Consider the following 19,168-nt stretch of genomic DNA (forward strand, 5'->3'; position numbering starts at 1 on the left):
AATTTGTTAAAAAATCCGGTACTCATCGTGGTATTGCCACCCTTTTTCAATTTAACGTAGTGAAAGGCCATGGGTTATGCTTTTATCCTAACCATCGGAGACACGGCAGAAAGAAAAAAAAAATGACCAATAGCAGCAAAGATGAGATTTTATCCTAAAAAATACATTTTTTCATGCCTCACCAATTAAGCAGAAGGAGGAAGAATAGTAATATATATATATAAAAAAAAGAGGGAAAAAAAGCTATGGCCGGTCCAGTTAGAAGTGGTAAAGCCAACGTGATGCATGATTGGATTATAAGTGGTTCCGCGTGGTTAACCAGAAATAAAAGTTTAAACATTCATCGGACGTTGAAAGGTAACTGTCCGTTCGCATTAGTTAAATTAGCGTGTTTTAAAGGGGAAATATCTGCCAATCACGAATTTCTGCTAGTTAAATGTTTCGTGTCTAATAAAATTCAATTATTCACCGATAACGCGATTATCGCGCTGCGTGTTGATAGGCTGATTTTATTAACGGTCTTTAGAATTCAATTTTTATTATTCGAATTTACGAAAGATGATTGCATTTTTATTAGTTCTCAGACAGCGCGGAAAGTTTTAGATGTAATTGAAGGTTTATATGTTTACTTATTCAACGCAATTATTTTGTATCAATAATATTTCTTTTTACTTATGTTTTTTTTTTCTGGTTACAATGTTATGTAATGTTTTTATTAAATTAGAAAATACTAGTAATACTGTTACTAAATTAGAAAAAGACAACACATGAAAAGCGTAAAGTGTCAAATTAATAAATTGAAATAGCGAGTTTTAAGATTTATAAACACATGTTTATTCACAAAATATGTTTTTGATTGAAAACCACCTCGACTTAGCATGAAAAATTAATGTACTACACTAAATACTGGCCATAAAGTATTCCTAAACTTGAGAAATAGATTGTATTCATATAAAGAGTTTTTTGGTCAATATAATACTAAGCCACATATACTTCAAACTGTTCTTTAGTATTGTTTTTAAATAGATTCTTTACAAGTTTAGAATTTCTAGTCTATAACAGCAGGGATGCAGAATATCTCCGAACGAGGTTCGGAAAAAATTCAAGTAGTCCTGGAAAATGATTTGGTCAAATAATAAAAGATTTTAAAAAAATTACAAAATTTTTAGTTCTTTGTGTCATACCAACTTACTCTCCAAAAAAAAAAAAAGATATTCATTGTTTTGTTAAATACATCACAAATAACTCTATGTGTCAGTTTTCTGTCTTTAATTTTACGAATGTTTACATTAATGGCTTATCTATGAACCTTAAGTTTTATTTTATGAATCATAATTATAATTTAATTTTATGAATTAAATTTGATTTCTGTTTTTTGAACACGCATGCTAATTTATTCACAAATCATCTAATATTTTTTTTATTGCTTTAATAAAATAAAATGCTACAAAATTCTTAATTCCTTGATCTATACCAACTTATTGTCTGAAAGAGATATTTTTTGTTATGCTAAATATAACTTTATATGTCAGTCTTTAATTTCATTAGTAGAACTTTAAATTCAATGTTATAAAATATTACTATTTTTCAATAACGGATGCGTATTTTGATTTCTCTTATTTTTAACACACATGTTAGTTTATTCAAAAACCGCTTAAATTGATTTTTTTTTTTTTAAAGAAAATTTTTGGAAAATTTTAAACCAAAAAATTTGTTTGCTCAGGAAATATTACTCTCTGAGATTTTTTCGCACCCCTGGTTAACAAAACGATACGAAGAAGCATCTTATTAACTATTTGGGAAAAGTAATGTTTTGCTCCCAAACCATTATCCTAAACAATTCAACATAACGTTCATTATATTACCCCCAGCCCGTTATATATTATCAATAGTTTGTAATAGTTTTTTTTTTTTCAATCCAGGGCATGTACTTTAATCGAATTTCAATGCGGTTTTAAAATAACTAAGTCTTATGACTTATTTTTTATGCATATTAGATAAATATATTTCTCATCAAAATGAAATAAAAGCTGAATTATCATTCCTTTCATGTACGTTTATTTATAATCAAGGCAATTTTCAATTATCTTCCATTGTTTGTGGTGTTAAGATTTTTTATTAATTAAACTAAAGCTTATTTAACTCAGAAGTTAAATTTGTTTAAGTAGAAAAATTTAAAAGTATTGTTGGAAGAAAAACAACAACATTTAAATGGTGTTTTTTCCCCCAATTAGTTATTTAGTCATCCAGTTTAGAGTCTGGACTTGTGCACTGCGTGTTGATATTTTATATATATTATTAGCAAAAATGTTTCGAAAATAAATTCTTAATTTTTCTTTTACCGTACAGTATCATAATCCAAAAAGGTGTTTTTGTGTGATCATTTCGAAAACACCCTTTGACACTTTGGGAATAAGCTATCGATCGAGGCGTGGCGATTTTTCGGCTGTTGCCTAAAATTATAATTGCATTTTGGAATGGGTAATTTTCTTTCGTTTTTCTTTTTTTATACTCTCTCGCTCTGTCCACATTCCTTAAAGATTATGATTTCCGCATTGATGATTAATTGTCATCTTAATTTGAAATACTTAGGCTATTAAAAACTAATCGAAAATTATACTTATTTGTTGAAGAATTTTTTGTGTTCGTTGCCAACTCATTGATTATGAAAATTAAAAAATTTGTTTTCGTTCCAATTTATACTGATGCTTACTTTACTTGTGACTTACTGATACTTTTTTTTTAAAAAAAAACTTTCTTTGCATGTTGAATAATATAAAATCAAATACAATCTTTTTTGTGAAGTTTTGTTTAGAGCACACACTGATTTTCAGTAACCATGTATTTATAATCAGTAACTATCATGTTTTTAAAAACACCAATTAAAATAAGAAATAATTTTAGAAATATATTACTGTTGCAAATGGTTTTGTCCTAAAATTGTTTGCAAACTGTTTAAACATTATTTTTCTGTTTAAATTAAAAAGAAAACTATTACTTTTCTATTTAAAGATAAATTTTTTTCACTTTACTAAAATAAATTATTTTAAATTAGCTTAATTGAATATCATATTTTTTCACTACTCACTTTTTCCCTTAGACTACGTGTGGTGGGAAGAAATTGCATGGCATGTAATTTTAAAAAAAGTAATAATTGAATTAAATTTAGATCATTAAGAAGAAGTTATGAAAGATATGCCACTTGTGAAAACTAATCTTAAGGCAGGGTTGGGATTTTATAAGAAGAAACATTTGATTTATTGTAAAACAGGAAAAATTTTAAGAAGCAACAAATGTAAGAAACTGCACAAAATATAAGAAACAGGACAAAATTGGAAAAAAAACTCAAAATGCCCATTAAAATTAATTATTATAATTATAAATAAGTATTATAATTATGAATAAATATTATTCATTCAATGCATTCCATACAAATAATTTAACCCATAATCGTAATAATTAAAGCTTAAGAAGGGAGGCGTATCAAATTTGATGACCTTATACGTGAGATTATAATTATGGTGATTAAATTATTTAACTCTTGTAAAACTCACGATTTGTCTTTTATTTAAGTATGCATTATTAATAAACAAACAGTGAAAGCCATTTTCCTATTCATAAGAAAATTTTGCGCAATTTCGGTGGTCAGTTCTGAAAATGATTATGATACTAATGTAATTTTATTATCAGATTATTATTATCTACTATTATTTGTCTAGTCATGTATAATTCCCACTGGCCGTCTTTAATTTCATTCCTTAATAAATAATATTTTATCTGTTCTATTTTTAGCTCTGCTATAACATTGCTTCTATTTTCTGCTGAGATAATGAGTTATGGTATGTTTTCGATGTGAGGTAGTAGGTTGTATAGTTTAGAACTACACCTTTAATGGGCGAACTATACAGCTTGCTAACTTTCCTCGATACATGCCGATTGCATCTTATGAAGACTCGGGAACTGAAGAAAAATTAGAGCTGTCTTTAGAAAAAAGTAAGAAATAAAAGACCTGTCTATTCTTTTCTTTTTTAAATGCATGTTGTCTGTTTGTATTTGCGCTTCGTCTTTGAACAATGCTGCATCAACAAAATTTTCTCGTTGCTGTAAGTACACGTCTGTAAGTTTAGAGTTGTCATAATTTTTGTTTTGTTTTACACCTTTAATGCGCGAACTATGAAGCTTACTAACTTTCCTCGATGAATGCTGATTGCATCTTATGAAGACTCAGGAACCAATGAAGAATAAGAGTTGTCATAAGAAAGAAAGAAAAGGCCTGTCTATTTTTTTTAATGCATGTTATCTAATTATGATAGTGCTTTGTCTCTTAAAAATGTTGCATCAACAGAATTTGCTCGTTGCTGTAAGCACACGTGTGTCAGTTTAGAGTTGGCATAACTTTTTGTTTTACGCCTTTAATGGGCGAACTATAAAGCTTACTAACTTTCCTCGATGAATGCTGATTGCATCTTATGAAGACTCAGGAACCAATGAAGAATAAGAGTTGTCATAAGAAATAAATAAAAGGCCTGTCTATTTTTTTTAATGCATGTTATCTATTTATGATAGTGCTTTGTCTCTTAAAAATGTTGCATCAACAGAATTTGCTCGTTGCTGTAAGCACACGTGTGTCAGTTTAGAGTTGGCATAACTTTTTGTTTTACGCCTTTAATAGGCGAACTATACAGCTTGCTAACTTTCAACGATGCATGCCGATTGTATCATATGAAGACTCGGGAACCAAAAAAGGATTAGAGCTGTCTTGAGAAAAAAGAAGAAATAAATAAGAGGTTTATCTTTTTTTTTCAACGCATGTTGTCTATTTGTGTTAGTGCTTCGTCTCTTAACAATGCTGCATCAACGGAATTTGCTCGTTGCTGTAAGTACACAGAGTAGTCATAATTTTTTGTTTTACATCTTTAATGGGCGAACTATACAGCTTGCCAACTTCCCTCGATGCATGCCTGTTGCATCTTATGAAGACTCGGAAATCAAAGCAGGATAAGCTGTCTTGAGAAGAAAAAAGGAATGGAAGGCTTGTCTATTATTTTTTTCCTTTTTTTTTTACTGTATTTGTCTATTAGTGTTTGTGCTTTATCTTTTGACAATGCTGCATCTACAGAATTTGCTGTAAGCACACGTGTGTTAGAGTAATCATAAACTTTTTGCTTTAGATTTAACTTAGGTTTGTCAAGAATTTATGCTTTAATACATACTGTGACTGGGCATACTTTTATTAGTTATGTATTCAAAAACTATTTTTAAACATATTTAGTCGAAGATTTCTTTGAAATAAGATCTAATTTAATTTCAAAGTAGTTTCGATTTTTGAAGCCCATATATTTGCATGTCAATAATTCATCTATATATTTTTATTTATATACAGTTTAAAATATAGAAATTAATTCGTTACGAGGATATAATTTACGTTTTCTGTACACGTTTACAACACACTTGTTGACTTAACTTAAAAATTATTCTTTAATAAACATTGCTGTTGTCATTATTTAATGTCAAAATAACAGTTTAAATAGCATTTTTAACTACAAAATGGGGCGTCACGATAGTTAAAAGGAAAAAATTTTATTAAATGTTTGTTAATGAGATAAACTAATATTTTTTAGTTATTTCTACATCTATTTTATTTAACAAAGTCAGCCTTCAGTGCCACTATCATTTCCTGAAAACTCAAAACTTGATGTATGTACAGCAATATTAAAATTTAACTGTAAACTTTGCGAGGAAAAATTTTTTTTTTCATTTTCATTACATTTTAAGAGACAATATTCGATCATATGTAATGAAAGATATATAGTTTTTGCCGAAGTCAGTAAGTATTAAAGGAAATTTAAATTTAAGACTTTATTTACACCAATGCCATTACACTAAAGCCTTTTACATCAATCCTACATATTTATTCTATTCAATTTATTTATTCTATTCAATTTGTTCTAATAATTGTTACTCAAAAAGAGAAGTATCTTAAATTTTCATGTACGTAAATTACTGTAAAATAAATTAAGTATTTTTGACTAAATATTATAGTATTTATGTTCACAAAATATTGTTATAAATTTTATCTGAAATAGCTGCAAGGAATTTTTCAATATTTATTGAAATGTCAGCTAAGTTTGTACATGTGACTAGTGAAATTTAATTTTATATTTAGAGTAATTAAAAATAAATTAATTTTTAGAATAACTATTCTGAAATTAAATTTAAAATTTATTCTAGTTATAGATTTAAAAAATATTCTATTTTTAGATTAAGTATTTTTATTTCTTTTACTCTGTAGCTTAACATTCTTTAAAACTACAGTTTGTTTGTGTTTCCTCACTTTGAATGGATATTTGAACTTTAAGACTCCAGGCCCAAAAACTATAACATTTGTGTAAAAGATTGTTAACTGCAAATAAAAGGTCTAGAGCCATAAGAAGTCAGAGAAGATAATTGAACTGGTGGAGTTGAAAAGGTGAAGTCCTGTAAATATAATTTTCTTGTTTTAACGCTCTGTCTTCCAATATAATCAAAAAGTTTTATTTGTTTATTTATTTTTTACTAAAATAGTTGCTTAAAAGCTTATTGTATCATGTGTGAACCTTACTTGCTTGTTACTTCTAACTATTTACAAAAAATTTATATTTGAATTGCCCATATGCAAAACCTCCTAGTTGCTTTTTTTTAAAGTTATCAATGCATTGCCACGTCTAAAGTATATTATGATAGACAAAACTATCTTGTTTGTGCAAACACTTGTGCTGCTCGTTTTGCAAGTTCACAAAAGAACAGTTCCAGGATTTTTGTCTTTTTTCTCCTGGTTTTGAATGGCAGGAATTGCATCTTATTTTCATCACTGATGCTCTTTAAAGTTTAAGTGCCACTATTACTTACACTGATTTTATGTCATTGCTCGGTATTTCCTACAGTGAAATTTTTTCTAATCTGAATTGTGTAAAATTCTTTACCATCTCTCGGTAAAAAATATTCTGATTGAAGTAATAATATTAAATAAAAATTAATACAAAGTGTGGCAAACTTTAAGTGCCGAGTTGCTTTTAAACCTAATTTTTTTATTAGAAAAGTAATATTTTATTTGATTTCGAAATTCTGAATAGGAAATAAATTTCAACTGTTATCTCTGTTTCAAGCGAAATGCTTACTTTTGTCACTTGCTGAAGATATGGAGTTCTCCACTCCATTGAGAGGCAAATTGGAATTGAAAAACCAGGACTGCTCGCTTGTTTCCTTTTTTTCCCTTTATTTTTGTAGGGGTGAAAAAATTTCCAGAAAGCTTGCAGAAAAGTTACATTTTCACGAAATACTGTGTAACTGTTAAACATGGTGCTTAAATCTGTTACTTTTTGTTTCATATATCTTAGTTGAAAGATACCTTTATTTAAAAAAAAAAAAAAAAATGGATGTGACCAGAGGACTAAATTAGCTTATTAAGAATTAACCAGACGCAAGCCGATTCTAATTTCAGCAATTTTTATGTTAATTATTAAAAACTAGTTTTTTTGTTTTTCAAAGACTACAAAAATTACAAACAAACAAAAAATCATCCAAGTAAAAAATTTATTTTCATATTAGGTCCTTAAATGTAATTAACAAATATAAGAAGTTAAAGAATAAGTTTGACCGCAAAAAATATATATGATTGAATTTTAGATTAACTAGTGAATGAAGGTTTAAGTGAGGATAAAAGTTTAATTTAAAAAAAATTAACTATAAAATAAATTACTTTCTTCCTTAACTAACATTTATACATTGAATAAATATCAACAGTTTACATACCACTAAAATTACGTTCGCTGGAAAAACTATTTCGCCAAAACACAATTTTTCTCGCTGAGTTAACGATTTTATCGCATTTTACGAGGTGGCGAATGCTTAGAGCGGGCTCTGCATATATGTAAAAAAAATTTTTAAGATACTTAAGTATCTCGTGTGTAAAAACTACCTTAATTTCAATAATTCGCGAGTAATTAGGACTACTTTTAACTTATTAATCTGTATTATTTTGCTTTTTATTAGCAAAAAGTAATCCACCTGCAGAAAGTGGCTTTCTGTTTGTATTTCAGACTACTAGAAATAAATTTATGGTGAAAAATTATCCTTCCGGATAAGGGTTCTGATGGTAGCGTATTTGTTTTTGATAGTTGTTAAATAGTTCTGAATCAGTTGACTCAATTTCATTGGTCAATGATTAAATGTAGACTAGATTTCTGATTCGTAAATGAACAAAACAAATGAAAATATCGTTCACGGGATGAAATTCTTTATATTCACGTATCGAAAAGTATTTCATAGGAACTCTTTCGAAAGGATAAACTCTCCAAATCTCAATACATAATAAAAAAAATTCTAAAAAAACTATGTTGTTTGCAAATTATTAAACATCAGCGGTTGCCATAGCAACGCATACAACGACAACGCGTGCGTACTATTTGCTCCCGAGCAAATGAGATTTTTTATAGTAAACAAAATTACATCAGCGAATTATTATTCTAGCATTGAATTAATAATTTAATTTGTGATCTGAAGCCAAAAAAAATACATTTATAATATGTTTGAAAATTCTTGTTTCTTTATCGTTCTGAGTTCATCTTTTCTTTAAACCGTGAAATCGGCCACTTAATACTTTCACTAGCTCAGACGCTGTAATTGTCCTCAAATAGTGTGCGTTTCTAGAAGTATCGGTTAATGATCTTTTAACTGCATATGATTTCATACATTTCCTTTCTTTCATTATCGCTGTTGGAAGAAAAAAAATTTCAGTATGTCTGGAGAATTTCGCTTAATGATGAATTACAAGGACATTATGCTTGTCTGAAAAACTTATTTGTTGTAAAGTTATTTATTTCTTATTGCCGAAGAGGAATAATGAATTACCAGGTATTATCTTTCTTTTATTAATGATGTTTTTTTCTTGTAAAAAAATGCCTGGAAATATTGCTTTTGGAAAAATTCGAGACTAATTCTGAAAGTTCGTTTATGGAATCGTCGTTACACTGTAAGAAATTCCGGATCAAATTACGGTAAAATGTACTGGCACACTGAGTACAGCATTTTGTAAAAGCCATTTTGCCGTAAAATTTTAAACCGTTTAACAGTAATATTCATTTAATTTCAGTTATTTTAATTTTACAGTAAATATTACTGTAAAAATGACTGTATATGATTATTTGTCTCGTAAAACTTTACCATGAAAAATAATTTTATAGTAAAAAATACTGGCAGCCTAAATGCCCATCCAGTAATTTGATTCGGAATTTTATGCAGTGTATTTATTTTAACAATGGTCAAAAGTTTTTTTGTAATTATAAGGTATAGACATTTTGAAAATTTAATAACTCGATTTTTTTTTGTTATTATTTTTATTTTTTGTCAACTTGAAAAAAGTTAAATTAACAGTAAGGGACCCAAACTTTCTGTCGTTCTTCTGCCTAAAATATTGGAAGTATATTTTAAAGTTTGCGCCCTCCTTCCCCATTTGAGAGACAAAAGTCCAAATCCGTCGACAGGAAAAGATATGTTTATTTATAGAAAACTACTTTTGTGTGCTTTGAATACATAAGTGTCCTAAAATAGGGTCTGCAGAAACGCTTAGCATATTCAAGGTTAGTATACTACTACGATTCATTGAATTTGCATCTCAATACATAAAAAATTAAAATTTAATAAAGATGTTCTTTTTTTTTATTTTACGTACTTGATTTAAAAATGTTTTTTACTGCGTGTATTACTCTTTTTATTGTCATCTTGATATTTATGCAAATACCCATGTTTCAGTCGGGTGATGCAATAATTTATCATCTTAAAAGTTCCTGCTTATGTTATCGATGTAAATCGGAAAAGTAGTGTTGAAGTTTCATCGCAAGCTATCGGGGGGGGAACGATTTCCGGGTATCGACCCAATGAGCCATCATTTTCAAGAAGAATCTTCTTTAACCCATCCATGCCAGGTGCTCTTCCCCTTCCTTCCTCAAGAAGATCGACTTGGAAGTGGGGGGTGAGGGGAGGATGGAGAAGCGTTAGATGGCAGACGATTTTCACTCCTTTTTGCTTTTGTTCCTCCAGTCGAGTACCCCTACGGCGTTCTCTCACGACCTAAAAGGTTCTGTTTGGCCGGAAGGTTCCTCGCTCCCCATCAGTTTTCGGTAGCATTATCTTTTGGCTTTTTTTTACATCGACAAGAGCGCGTGTCTCCAGATGAAATTGGTTTAAATTGTTTTCAAATAAAAAATTGATTTTGGCTAATCGATGCGTTGTTGCGAAGATAGAAAGGAAAATGCGTGATTGTAAGAGGATAAATATTGCTGTTACCTGGCTTCTTGGGATGGTATCTTTTCACCCTTTTGTTCATTCAACATCGGCGGGAACAATGAAGTGTAGTTTTACATTTTGCTCTTCAATTGCTTTTAAGTAACAAAAGAGATTTTCACCATTCTACATTAATTTTATCAGATTTTTGGGTTATTTGCAGTCTCCTCCCCCCCCCCCTCTCTCTCTCTCCATTGAAGTTTGGTCAAAAGGCGTTAAGTCTTTTTTTTTTTTCTTTCCTCAGATTTGGTTTTGATGCGTTTTGAATAATATTAAATTCATTCTTCCAAATGGAACAAATGGTTTTTGTAGGAAAATATATTAAAAGAGATTATTTGCAACATTAACCTTAAAAGAGAAGATTGTGCTTTATTGGTTAAGTTCATAATATAATTATGAATAATATATAGTATAACAACCATAAACATTTAATTAATCACTAATTGTACTGAATTGAATGTATAAACGCGTGATTTCTGCCCGATCATTTTTTTTTACTTCTGTTACCCTGTTACCTTAGTATAAAATTAAACTCTAACAAAAAAAAAAGCTAATAATCAAAATAATTTTACAAGATATCTAAAAAACTCTTTAAAATGATCTTAATATATTTCATATAATAATATTCATGTTAGATTCTTTTCTCTATTAATAATAGCACTCCACGTTTCCTTTTCATATTTAACGTCTCTTTTATATTCTGATGAAATATTGCCTTCAGTTTCTATAAGCAAACGGTTTCTATTATTCTGTGTTTTTGTTTCAAATAAAAGCTTTTATATTCAGAAACACAGTTTCATCTAACAGGATCGATTTATCAACATTTACAGTTTGATCCTTTTAATGAAAATGAGTGGCACACAACACAATGATATTCGAATAGCTCATTTCTTTTTTTGATGGAAATATATTAGCTTTAAGACTCTTTTCATTATCATGATGACTCACTTTTGGACAATTTTTGTTTGTCAGTTTTATTTTCTGCAGTGATTCATGCTTAAAAATTTTTATTTTTGAGAACATTAAAATTGCTTGTCTGACTAACTTGAGCATGCACTAATCGATAAAATAAATAAAGTTGATATATGTAGTCTTTTTATTTAATTTAAGATTAAATATAATTACAATCTTTAAAATTTAATTTTCTTTTAATTAAAGTTGAGAGTCTTTTAATTTAAGAATAATAAGTACGTTAGCCGTTTATAAAAAACTTAATCAATGTTCCCAAAGCTAAATTCTTTTTCCCTTCTAAAAAAGAAGTTATTTTAATATAGTATACTGAATATTATTTAAGTTCGAAGAAGTTCTCAGGTGCGTTAATAAACAAACGTTTAAATCTTGTTACCTCCTTTTTTGAAACCAAATCTATTTAGGTGTATGAATTTCTTTAGAGAGTCACATTCGTCCCTGAGTAGTAAATGATGAATTATAAGTATAAATTCAAAATATACTGTAAGTAATTATTATTAAAGAATAAATGTTTTCCTATAAATGTGGACTTAGGTGTTGTGGAATAGTTAAAAGTAAATTAATATTAATTAACTATAGAAAAGAATTATTACAAGTAATGTTTTTACCGGTTACTGAAAAATAAAGTGTTTAGAATTACTTTAAAATTTTTTGTTGTGTTTTATTACTTACAAAGAAAAAAACTATAAAATATTTTAATGTATTGAGCAAGGTTAGGATGTTAATGAAATGCGTTTTTTTTCCGTATGGGGTATTATTCAAAATTCATTTGCTAATTTTTTTCATCAATACTTTTTTTTTTAACTTTTGTTTACAAATTTTGAATGATATTTTTCATTTTCAGATCATTTTGATTGTGAATTATTATTTTTTATAAATTATTGTAAATTTTGCATTGAATCTTAGTTGAATTTTTTAACTAGATGTTACATATTTTTGATTCGTAAGGTGTTTTTGAACAAAAGATATATTTTAAGAATATCAAAAAATTTAGGATAATGCAATGCAATTCTGGTATTCTTATAAATTATAACTGAATCCTTCATCTTTACTAGGCATTAGTTGCAGTTATTTTTTTATTTCTTATGAAAAGTCTTAATACTATTTACGATTCATAAGTTTGTTTGTTTTTTAAAAAAACGATCACATGAAACTTGACATTTTTTGGCCATTAACATCTCATATCTTATAAAAGCGAATATAAGAAATTATTTCATTGGGATGAAACAAAATGAAGGTATAAAGGCTTAGAAAGCAAATAATTTAGTGTAAGCTTTGATTATATGATAATCAGATAGATACAAAGATTACAGTACTTAAAATATTGATTGTAGAAAGTTGAATAATATTTTTAGAATTTTATTCTGTAATATAAATTTAAAAAATATATAGGTTATTTACTATAATCAAAACTCTACTCGAGCTATAAACTACACTCAAAAGTACAGTTTTTTTTAATTGTTTTGTTTGGTCTTTTTTCCCAACCATTTTTTGTTTGGTTTGTTAGAATATTCATGAAAACTTGCTAAGATAAACTTATGTTAATTTACGATGTAAAAATAAGTGGGAAAAAAACTGTTTATCACCTTTAAATATATTAAACAATATTTTTATGATGCTTTAGGGGAGAAGTAATATATTTTTTATTCGAAAATTGTTCCTACTTGAAGAACTATTTAAAAAAATTGAGAAGTTTTATTATTATTCTTGCTTTTAGAAATATTATTATTATAACAATTTTTTTGTAATTTAAATGTAATATGCATATTGGCATTTACTTTCTTTTTGACTATCTTTTTTCTCTTGAAGATTATAATAATCAGAAAAGTTCAATATGGAGGAAATATATCTTAAATTCGTTTGCTTAACTTAAGCTATAATTTAAACAAGGAAATCCTCTTTAAATGGGGAGCGTGTAAAATTTAATGTGTAACTTTTAGATTTTATGATAAATTTTATGAAGTTGTAATTTTGGAAGTAGTTAGTTTTAGTTTAATTGACTAATAAGCAAACCACAGGCTGAGTGAAAAATAAAAAAAGAAATCGAAAATCGTGCATTTCAATTAGGAAAAAATAGTTATATAATAATTTAGTAATCATGAAATATAAATTAAAATTCTAAATGCAATTTCAAACTTCCTAATATCAATTTTTTGAATAGCATTTAATTTCTTAATATTACACAAGCAAATATGTTGTGATTTTCTCTAACATTACAAATGTGAACTGGTAAGCTATAAAAAAAAGTCTATAGATTTCCGAGAAAAATGTTTTAAGAAATGAAATAAAAAATATTTGTTTTTATCGCTGAATAATACCCTTTTATCACAAAATAAATTCCGTTTTCATCCTCATTATTGAATTTTTTCCATTTTGCCTGAAAACCTATTCTAGACTACAGCATGAAATGAAATTCGAAATAAACATATTTTAGGCATTTCGCTTTGATTTCTTTTTAAAAAATTCATAAAAGAGTTCTAGATTTTATTTTGTAACCTTTTTAGAAAATGAAATAAAAATATTTTAATTTTAGAAATTTCTTAAAACTCTTTAAACAGTTTTAAACTAACTTTAATAACTTTGATATCTTTTGTTACAAGGGTGGTAATATGTACTAATCTGGTTTAATCTTTTAAATACAGGAAACTTAATATTCTATAAGTATATAATTCATCGCTTTTTTACAATATTTTCATTATTTATTTTAATTTAAATATAAGGAAATAGGAAACAGTAAACTTATTCTATGATATGTAACTTTGATGGTTTAATACCACTTAATTTTTTTTTTCTCAAGCAGGTAGTTATTGAGCTAAACTAAACAACTAAATAAAATTCCTTGGTTTAAAGAACTTAGTTAATTTATTGTTTGTAGAAATAATTCATAAAAAAAAATTTCTCCTTTCTGTTTCTCTAAATTCAATACTTGCATTATCGAATAATTAGAAACATAATATTGGAAAAGGTGGCATTTATAAAAACCACTTATTAGGAAACACAAACTGAAACTATTCATTAAGAAATTTAATGATAATATGTGCTTCATTCATCGAGATTATGCATTGGCTGCTTAGATAGATTAGGTTTCAATTTAGAACTTCTATTTTTTTGTGAAATACATCTGCAATATGTATTTTCTTTGCATAAAATTGGTTCAAATTAGACTGTCCTAAGATACAACAAGTTATTGTACGCTGGATAATCTGCAGTTTCTACTTTAAGTGGCTGACAGATTTTTATATCAAATTTTTTTGTTTTTGAAAAAAAAAATACCATATTACAGAGGAAAACGTATGTGTATTGAAAGTTGGATTTTAGATTGTAAATATGATGATTATTGAAGCTAAAAATAACGATTAAAAAGGCCTCAAAATACAGTACACTCCCCTACTGTTCATTGTTTTATGCTCTGTACTTTTTTTCTTTCTCTTTTTCATTATTTGGATTCAAGCGTATAATTTTAAAGGATTTGGTAAAATCTGAATTACACATTTCACTTGAATTAACAACCCAAGTCCCTCTTACAACCAACCTGATATTTCTTACTCTCTCAAAAAAATAAATAAAATAAAATAAATAAATAAAAAGCTAGACAAAGCAACTATAACTGAAGCATTCTGTGATCAGACAAGAAAATTCTAGTTGTCCGAAAAAAAGTTATACAGTTCTATCCCATTTCTTATTTTTAGGGAGGGGGATGGAATGATTGAAGTTGAATAGGGGGTGAGGAGGAATAGGCGAAGAGTAACGGATGTTCAACCTTCCTACATCATGTTCTGAGGCTTTATAATGAAAGGGTTTTCGAAAATGGAAAGAACGAAAAAAAATTTTTTTTCTTGGAGGAAAATCGTTTGCTTGTTCTGAAGAGTTTATCTATTTCTTTTTTCAGATATTTCACATTTTGAACTTTTCGATTGCTTCTGAATTTTGATGCCAATTTTTGTAGCCATTTTGTATTTTATACCATCAACAACTGCGTAGTTTTGATACAATGTTGACCAGATAAAAATAATTACGACCAATATTGGAAGCAATTACTAAAAACAGATATTTATGGATTTGAAGTGTCAGGGGAAAAAAAGCCGTATCTAAATTTTATTACCATGCAATGTATTGAACATTTCATTTTTTTTTATTGATATCTATGATGTGAGTTATGTTTCAGTTTGCCTTATATATTTTAAAAAACAAACTTTCCTGCATAAAAACTTTCAATTGAAATTTATTTTAATAAAATGTTATTATTACATTTTTTTAAATAAAAAATAACTATAAAGTTTATTGCTAGATAATTTTATTTAATATTTCTAATTCTTAACATTTAAGTCCGTATATAAATGGGGTAAAAAAATTATATTTCTCAACATACCAGGAGATTTAAGTATTTGATCGAAAATTCTCATTTGGCTTCCAAAAGAAATTTTAACAAAAATCTCTATTATCGGTATGGAAGCGAGAAAAGAAAATCGATCATATTTGATAATAGTACCTCAAAAAAACATGCATTTGATGATGATGCCTAACACTATTTTTAAAAAAAAATAAAGCTCTGCATTTACTCATTCAATGTTTACTCGTGAAAAATAAACAATGAACAAACAATCTATAATAATTCTATCAAGGCAAGGCTGGTTCGTGTTCTTTATTTATGATACATATTACTTCTGAATCATGTTTAAAATACAAGTGTTGTTGTGGGTATAATTAAGGCTATTTTATTCGATAGGTTATTAATAGATGCATACACATTTAAAAAACACGTATTTTATAAACCAACATGTTCGGCAGGGCATGAAAATATTATGAAGTTTAAACTCTGATATCTAATGCTAAATTTGGAGGCACGCGCAAAAAATTATTTGTTTCATGTTTTGGTAAAAGCGCTTATCTGAGCAAAGTAAAATTTACAATAAACTGTTGACTTATTTGTTATTTAATTTTTATTCCCTTACACTATTAGAATGAATTTATACTTTGTATATGATATTTGTACTGATGATTTTTAAATAATGTAGTGAAATATTATTAAATAAAATGTAATGAGAAATATATATATGTGTGTTTCTTGACTGTGCTACTAATCTTTTAATGGTTGTTATATACTGCATGTTAATTTGTTAGTTCATTAGTTCTACACTGCACTGTCCTGGTGTTGTCTAGGACTCTAATTTTCTATCCATTAAAGTTCGATTTTGATATAGTATATAAACGTAATTAACAAACGTTGGCGCGCACAATTGCTAAACATTTTGTGTAAACATCATAAAAAACTCATTGTTAAATAGTATTTCCTTCGTTCCTGAACTTATTCTAACGCTTTTTTGTTCACTAACGTCTCTCTTGTATACTTAATGCAAAATAATCGGGTTATTTAATATTGATAACATTAATTACTAACTGCCGTAAAGGAGAACTTATAAAATTTTCAAAACATAGCTTTTGTTTCATTCACAATTGTATGTAAGCCGCATGTCGTTTTCCATCAAGTATCAGCTTCAAAGGATAATATTAATGACAAAAATACAGCTCTAAATACGTAGATACACAAGAGCTGCATGGACTATGCTTTCTCAATCTTAAAATATTTTTCACTCCTAAACGTAGTGTGTCTATTGCATATATGAATCAGATAATTTTAATTGTGTTAATTACATTTTATTTTAAAATAATTTAGAAATAAATAGAGCAAATTGTAACCCGTAAGTAGTAGTACCCTAAATAATAGAGACTTTGTCTTTAGCTGTATAATTGTTAAGTTTAAGAAAAAATTAGACTATTTTAAACATATTTCTGAAAATTAAGAATAATATATTATTTATGTTTTAAGTTATAAACATGTCTAATTAAAAAATATTTTATAACAATAACAGTGTTATTTCCCATTAAGTAATCTAATTTATATTAAACGCTATAAAATGAAAAAAAATGTGTAACATAAGCATATAATACAAGTACTCTTTTTCTTGTACTCTTTATCTTTTTAAATTTAATATTGATAAATTTTTTCTTAATATGAGCTAATTATCAAATGATTTAATTTGGTTTCCTTTTCATCGGTTTTTGGTGAAAAATTCCTTTTTTAATCCTTGTCACTTCACTTGTTTGTTTTTCAAATGATTGATTGTAAGGTCATCAAAAAATTATTAGCTGAAAAAAGTTTCATAGAAATATTTATATAGGGATTTTTATTGCATACTGTTTCCTCGATTTTCCGTCTTCGAATAAGCTTTATTTTTTTAATTGATAATTTTAAAAATAGACAAATAACATTCTGTTCTTAGTTTCAAAAATTTATTTGCACAAAACAAATATTTCATACATAAAATTTTTCCAGTTTTTTTTTATTTTGCAAACTTTCTTAACAGTTTTTAATACTTCCAGTTCTGTTTTCTCGAAGCTTCTTCAAAATTGCCTTTTGGAAAATTTTCATCTGACCATCAGCTACAAAAATACAATAAGTTTATTAGAATTATGCATTCATATTTTCATCGGGTAAAATAATATTAACCGTAATTACATATGGTAAGTTACGTGTAGCATTAAGATACTTATCAATATAGTTGAATATACCATTTAATATCATTCATGTATGTAACATCCTAAAAATTTTTCACTGTCCCATTTAAGAAAGCTGAGATACTAATTTTTTAAAAACTATTTTCGCTTTTTTTTTCGTAAATTTAAAATTGGATGCATTTTCGTTTTAATAGTCCACTGTAATTTATACAAGTTAAAAAAATAAATTAATTAACTTAATTTAAGTAACAAGGGTGTTTACTTTAATTTTAACTAATAACTAAACCAGCAATTAGAATAGTTACAATAAATCAAACTCATTGTGTAGGAGTGTTTCAATAGCATGTTTTATTAACATTCTTATATAAAATATTAATTTGTAAACACCCTTTTCAGGTGAAGGAAGACATAATAACCCCTGTACCCCACTCCCTGAGACCCTAACTTGCGATGGCCCGGGTCTCCCAGGTTAGATTCTCAGGTTTTGGGTTGCAGGTCGAAAATTCATCTTTGCACAGAAAATCAAACAAGCACCTCAACCGCCATGTAAGTCCGATTTATTTTATTTTAGTGTTTTAGTTGCATAAATCCTAAAGTTTTTAAAAGAATTTCAAATCTAATTTTCCAATTATTCATTTTTCCGTCCATGTTTAACCACAGAATTTATCTTTTTTTCAATGTCCTGACTTGTTTAGTCTACAAATTATTTGCTTCGAACTAAAATTACGTTCGTATTTTATCAATTATTTTCTATTTTATTTCTTCTGTGACGCATGTATGCATGTAAAATTGAAGTGACACGCTTAGGTAACTCGATTAATTGCATACATTAGGAAATTTAAAGCGATATTTTATTTAAATTTTCGCGAGACGCACTTCTTTCACTGATCGCTCATCTAGGTCTTCTGAAATCATAACTAAAATGATCACAGATTTAAATTCCAAACGCTTAATAAAATAGCTAAAAATTAAAATGAAATAGCTAAAAGTAATTAATTTGATTTCAAATCAAAAATTTTGATTTTTGCAAATTTTCTTATTTTATTGTTAAATTACTCCGATTTCATTTTTTGTGAAGAAAAAAAATTTTTAGTTCACATCACTTTCTAAATAGCGTAGTTTGATTCTACTTCCACGCATCGCTAACACACGGAGAAAACAATTTTGGTAAAATTACCGTACTGCATGGTAATGACATGTCTGGTAAAAAAAAAAAACGTAATTCCGGTTAATGAAATCAAAGTATGCTGCTTTTAAACCATTCATTCTTCCTTTCATAATAATTTATTTCCTTTCATATTAAGTTATGTTATATATGTTCACAGTTTACCTGAAATTCTGGTTTTCTGAATTATAGTTCTTA

General features: G+C 27.4%; 2 long non-coding RNA genes across 5 annotated transcripts in view; one reads left to right on the forward strand and one right to left on the reverse strand.

Moving 5' to 3' along the window:
* LOC107436716 (uncharacterized) overlaps positions 1 to 16,340 on the forward strand; it is a 441,993-nt gene extending 425,653 nt beyond the window's left edge. For all 3 annotated transcript variants that reach the window (XR_015434629.1, XR_015434630.1, XR_015434628.1), the window contains 2 exons: positions 3,793 to 3,993; positions 6,293 to 16,340. This is a non-coding gene — a long non-coding RNA (uncharacterized LOC107436716). The remainder of the gene's footprint in view (positions 1 to 3,792; positions 3,994 to 6,292) is intronic.
* Positions 16,341 to 17,617: 1,277 nt separating this feature from the next.
* Positions 17,618 to 19,168, reverse strand: part of LOC107436714 (uncharacterized) — a 124,142-nt gene continuing 122,591 nt past the window's right edge. For both annotated transcript variants that reach the window (XR_015434624.1, XR_015434623.1), the window contains one exon: positions 17,618 to 17,730. This is a non-coding gene — a long non-coding RNA (uncharacterized LOC107436714). The remainder of the gene's footprint in view (positions 17,731 to 19,168) is intronic.

Source organism: Parasteatoda tepidariorum, chromosome 6, assembly GCF_982258835.1.
Source record: "Parasteatoda tepidariorum strain Cologne lab strain chromosome 6, Ptep-v5.0, whole genome shotgun sequence".
NCBI classification, from domain to species: Eukaryota; Metazoa; Arthropoda; class Arachnida; order Araneae; family Theridiidae; genus Parasteatoda; species Parasteatoda tepidariorum.